Here is a 5,790-nt window from a genome sequence, read left to right on the forward strand (position 1 = left end):
CCACTCTCTCTCTGGACCAGCCTTCTCAAATTACTCATCTTAAAACTGGCTGCAAAAGTTAGCACTCTAGCTCCTGTACTTCTATGGCCCTCCAGTTCCAGCACATACCAAACTGTAGCGCCCCTTTGTGTCTCTTATTGCAGGTTTCCAAGAGAGAAGATTTGACTTCTGCTTTTCTTTTTAGACCAAAGTACAAAGGCATAAGTCATGGGTTATAGTTTATGATCAGGTGTCCAGTTACCTGTGGTCATGGTCATGTGGCCTGCTGCCCACTCAGTATGGTCAATGGGTAGGGATTTTACTAGAAAGGGATGTGAGCAGGCCAGTAATAACTGGCATCTCTAACCAAGCCTACTTAAATGTAATTTGAACTCTTGCCAGTAAAAAAAAAATTAAACACGATGCAAAGACCCATTCCCTAAAGACCCTCTCTAATTATCTCAAGTTGGCAAGAGAGTTCACCTTATGGTGTTCGTAGGCTTGTGTGTTATCCTCTCCCTCAAAGTGCACCTTCTTCAAGTTCCCAATCCCACCTGCACCTGCCCTAAACACTCTGCACTGAGCTAGACCTACTCCACTCACTTGGGAGTCTATTAATTTTTTTCTCCCCTTAACCACACTAAAGACTTTGCTTAGTAAAGCATTTTGAAGATTTAGAAAGTGACTGTTCAGTCTGCTTAGGATTTATATACCAAACAGATGTGCCAAGAAGTCATAGGAATCAAACTGCTGTTCTGTGAGTAGAATAATATATTAACTTGCCTTTTAGCAGTTTCGATTACACAGCTGTACAAATTGCAATGGAGTGTTCATAGCTAAAGTTGCTTTTAGCAAAAGCACATCACTTCTTCAGGATGGAAGTTTTAACATAGCAGGCATCTTGAGGGGCATGCATCCTTGTAAAATACTTCTCATTATTTGAGAGAAAATCATCCAGGAAATTGAGATATGGTAGTACTTAACTTACCTTGAGAAATACTCTGCTTTTCATCATAATAGCTGCACTGGATATTATTTTATGATGAAACTAAGGAGCTCCTAAATAATGGTACCATCATCTTACACTTTTAGTCTTTCTGAGCCTCAGTATTCTCAACTGTTAAATCATGATATCAGTACCCATCTTATAAGGTTATTGTAAGGAGACAATGGAAGCTTTATAAATAGCTAACAAGCTGCCAAATGGTCAATAAATGTTACTTACCATAATTATTACATTTTGTTTCTCACCTTAGCAAATTAAAATATTTTTTAGCACAGTTTCTCATTTTATCCTTTCAACCTATGGGTAGGTATGGTGCTGAGTATATCCCCATTTCATAGTACAATTAAAGAAACAGTAAATAATTTAGGGTAAGTAATTTTTTCTAAGATAACACAGACAATAATTCACATCTTTGACTTTTTTTTTTCCATGTCAGACGGGTCATGCATGGATGTCATAACAAGGTTTGAGGAAGCCACATGTCACACAACGGTGTGAACACCCAATCATCAAGCTTATGAACTGCAAAAAGATCCCACATCTGTGACTTCTAATTGAATGTTCCTTCTGCACAGAACTTAAGTTCTGTGACAGGGACTTTAGTGAAAGGAGAAGGCAAATATTATACTAAAGGAAGAATCCTCCACAACTTTCATCCAAGAATTGTTACTTGGCTAGAAATGTGTAAACCTCTACTTCTGGCAGCCCAGAAAGCTAGATAACCTGAGGGCCCATTAGCTATGAGACCATTAAATCCTGATTTGAATCAAAACTAATATGCACTTACAATTGCTGGATTTTGATGAAAGGGGTAAAAAAAAAAAAAAAAGCGAGCTCAAACAAGATCAGGGAGCAATAAGCAAACATAAAAGCCAGAGTTGTCATGGGCAAGTGCCAGTACCAGTCAAGGACAAGGAGACTGAGCTTGGAGGCACAATGCAAGGTGTGGAAATCACATCTGAGATTCCTTCCTGCTTTGAGCCTGGTTCTGCAAGAGGAACTTCAGAGACACCTGATCGGTTGCATCTCAGATCTCCTCTTAGAATCAAATGCAAGTACTCTCTAGAGTAAAGCAACTCCCAATTTGGTCTCTGGGATTTCCATAAATTAAGTTCAAGAAAATATAAGCTCACAATTTAATATAAGCTCAACACATAAACCACCATGAGTTAAGATCAACAGAAAGAACAAACAATAATTTGTAAGAACTGAAGAACTGGAATTGGAATTGTCATTTACAGATTATTAAATAAACTTTTATGAACCATTTAAAGAAATCAAACATGAAATGAAATAGATTTAGAAACAAGAGACCAGAAATATTACTAAACCAACTGAATATTAACTTTGGCCTAATAGCTATAGATTTTGAAATTAACAACTCAGTAAATCTGTTAAAAACAATAAAAACAGTTAAAGACAGGTTTAGTGCCCTGGAGGTTATATCCAAAGAAATTACCCAGAGTGCAGCATAGAGTACAGCAGATGGAAAACATGAAAGAAAGGTTAAAAGACATGGAGGGTAAAACAAGGCTTAACATGTCTAATCAGAATTCTAGAAGTAAGGAATAAAGAGAACAGGAGAAAGCCAATATTGAAAAAGCTAATGGCCAAGAATTTTCCTAAACTGACTAAAGATAACTCCACAGATAGAGAAAGCACAGCATATTTCAAGCATGATAAATAAAGAAAAATCCACACCAAGACATATTGTGATGAAATGGCACAATACCAATGATGAAGACCTTAAAAATCCCAGAGAAAAAAGCCAGGGCACCTACAAAGAAAAAACAATAAGCTACCAGAAGACCCTTTTTAAAAAAAGGAATATAACAATAATTTATTAGTGCTCACAACAATGCTTGGTAGTAGTTACTGTTATTATTTCTATTTTAATGTAAGGAAATTCTGGCTGAGAGGGAAAGCCCAAGGTCCTACAGATACACAGCAACAAGGATATAGCTTAGAAATGCAAGAATGAGTAGAAAAGTAGGTCATAAAACACTGCTTCAGCCATATGCAACAACATATGAATCTTAGGACATAATCTTAGGATGAATCTTAAAAACATAACACTGAGTGAAAAAAGCAGGTGGCAGAAAACTATATACAGAATACCATTTTTATAAAGTTCACAAACAAAACTAAATAATATATTGCTTAGAAATACTTACATGCATGATTAAATCATCTTAAAAACAAGAGAATGTTATAAACTGAATGTTTGTGTCCCCCCCAAAATTCACATGTCGAAACCTAATGCCCAACGAGATGATATTTAGGCGGTGGGGCCTTTGGGAAGTGATTAGATCATGAGACCAGAACCCTCATGAATGGGATTGGTACCCTTATAAAAAAAGCAAACAGGGCTCCCTAGTAGTTCCTTCCACCATGTGAGATTACTGTGAAGAAATGGCCACATATGAACTAGGAAGCGGGCTCTCAACAGATGTGGAAATTGACCATGCCAGCACCCTGAATTTGGACTTCCAGCCTCCATTAATGTGGGAAATAAATTGCTGTTGTTTATAAGCCCTCGCCTGTGGTACTTTGTTATGGCAGCCTGAACAGACTACAACAGGAAAATACACAAAATTCCAGATAGTAGCTACCTCTTCAGAGATGTGGCAGAAGAATTGAACAAGGAGAAGCACATGCTGCAAAAAAGCAAAAGTAACACTCTAATTCTTAGACTGGTGGTAGGTAACAAGTATTCATTTCATCACTGTATTAACACATGTGACTTCTATTCTTTTGCATGCATCAAATGTTACACAATAAAAATAAAATAAAATTGCCAAAAGACTAATTTTTAACTGGGTTTTCAAAATGTATGTTTAAAAACCACTGGTTAATCCTTCTGGCTAATGGTTGAGGGATATAATCAGCCTCTAGAGTTTAAATGCCAAATTTTTGTAGTGAATCACAAAAAGGCTTCCTACATAATTAATGGAAGACAATGATGGAAGTCATTCCTGGCTGGGGATTTTAAATTCCTGGTCTTCTATTTTCTCTCTCACACAGCTCTAATAAGAGGTGTGCTATTTACATCATTTGTATGGCTGTCTTTAACCTTATATTCTAGATAGTAAAGAACAATTTCAACCTAAGAAAAATATGCTTATAGGATAACTACATTAGAAAAAAACGTTTCATTTTGTGTTTGATGTCATATAATTAAGTTGGTAAGAAATGAAAATTTTGATGTCCTTTTTTTGGGTAGTGGGATTATAAAATAAATTCACTTTCTCATATCCAAAATGTTATGAACCAATTTGCTCAATTTTATTTTTTTTAAAGATTTATTTATTTGAGAGAGAGGGCACTCTCTCAAAGTTGGGGAGGGAGCAGAGGGAGAGAGAGTCTTAAGCATGGAGCCCAACTCAGGGCTCGATCTCACAACCCTGAGATCATGACCTGAGCCGAAATCAAGAGTCAGACGCTTAAGTGACTGCACCACCCAGGCGCCCCAATTTAAAATGCTTTATCCTATTCTCTGTATTTCCTGCTTACCTTAGTAGTTTGTAATTATCATTAAAGCATCTTTGAGTTGGGTGAGTTAGCTGGCAAAAAATTGAGTTTTACTTGTTTTTGATGGTTGTGTGTGTTTAATGCCCTAAGAGAGGTCTATATAATCTTCTCCTAATCAAAGTCCATAAACTTGATCTTACCTCAAGAATTTCCCCCCCAATTCTTAATCTCAGGGAAACAAACTGAGGGTTGCTGGAGTGGTGGGGCGTGGGAGGGATGGGGTGACTGGCTGATAGACATTGGGGAGGGTATGTGCTATGGTGAGCGCTGTGAATTGTGCAAGACTGTTGAATCACAGATCTGTACCTCTGAAACAAATAATGCAATATATGTTAAGAAAAAAAAAAGAAGATAGCAGGAAGGGAAGAATGAAGGGGGGGAAATTGGAGGGGGAGACGAACCATGAGAGACGATGGACTCTGAGGAACAAACTGAGGGTTCTAGAGGGGAGGGGGTTGGGGGGATGGGTTAGCCTGGTGATGGGTATTAAAGAGAGCACGTTCTGCATGGAGCACTGGGTGTTATAAGCAAACAGTGAATCATGGAACACTACATCAAAAACTAATGATGTAATGTATGGTGATTAACATAACATAATAAAATATAAAATATAAGATAGTAGGAAGGGTAAAATGAAGGGGGGGAATCGGAGGAGGAGACGAACCATGAGAGACGATGGACTCTGAGAAACAAACTGAGGGTTCTAGAGGGGAGGGGGGTGGGGGGATGGGTTAGCCTGGTGATGGGTATTAAAGAGAGCACGTTCTGCATGGAGCACTGGGTGTTATGCACAAACAATGAATCATGGAACACTACATCAAAAACTAATGATGTAATGTATGGTGATTAACATAACATAAAATTAAATTTAAAAAAAAGAATTTCTCCCCAAAATCTCAACATGTCATATTATCTCAGTACAGGAAAGTGTTTCCTAAACATAATACATGCAATTTTCCCTTCATGAAAAATGAAGATTGTTTTCACAGGAGTAAACCAGCTTAGTAGTTTATTAGGTTTAATATTAATTGGAAGACATGATTTAAAAGATTTCTGTATAATTTTTCATTCCTTTGGACAGTAATACAATCTGATATTAATACTATAATTTCCTAGAAAAGTAAAAAGGATTTTCCCATAGGTAATTAAGATAAGCTCTCAAAATGAATCCCTGTTGAATCCTTTCATAGTTTTTTAAAATTTTATTTATCTATTTATTCATTCATTCATTCATTCATTCATTCTTTTTAAGTAGTCTCCATGTCCAATGTGGG

General features: G+C 36.9%; 1 non-coding gene across 1 annotated transcript; it reads right to left on the reverse strand.

The window, feature by feature from the left end:
• Positions 1-1,415: 1,415 nt before the first annotated feature.
• LOC113908392 lies at positions 1,416-1,519 on the reverse strand. Its single transcript, XR_003515466.1, has one exon. It is a non-coding gene; the product is annotated as a small nucleolar RNA U13 (small nucleolar RNA).
• Positions 1,520-5,790: the final 4,271 nt, after the last annotated feature.

Source organism: Zalophus californianus, chromosome 16 (assembly GCF_009762305.2).
Source record: "Zalophus californianus isolate mZalCal1 chromosome 16, mZalCal1.pri.v2, whole genome shotgun sequence".
NCBI lineage: Eukaryota > Metazoa > Chordata > Mammalia > Carnivora > Otariidae > Zalophus > Zalophus californianus.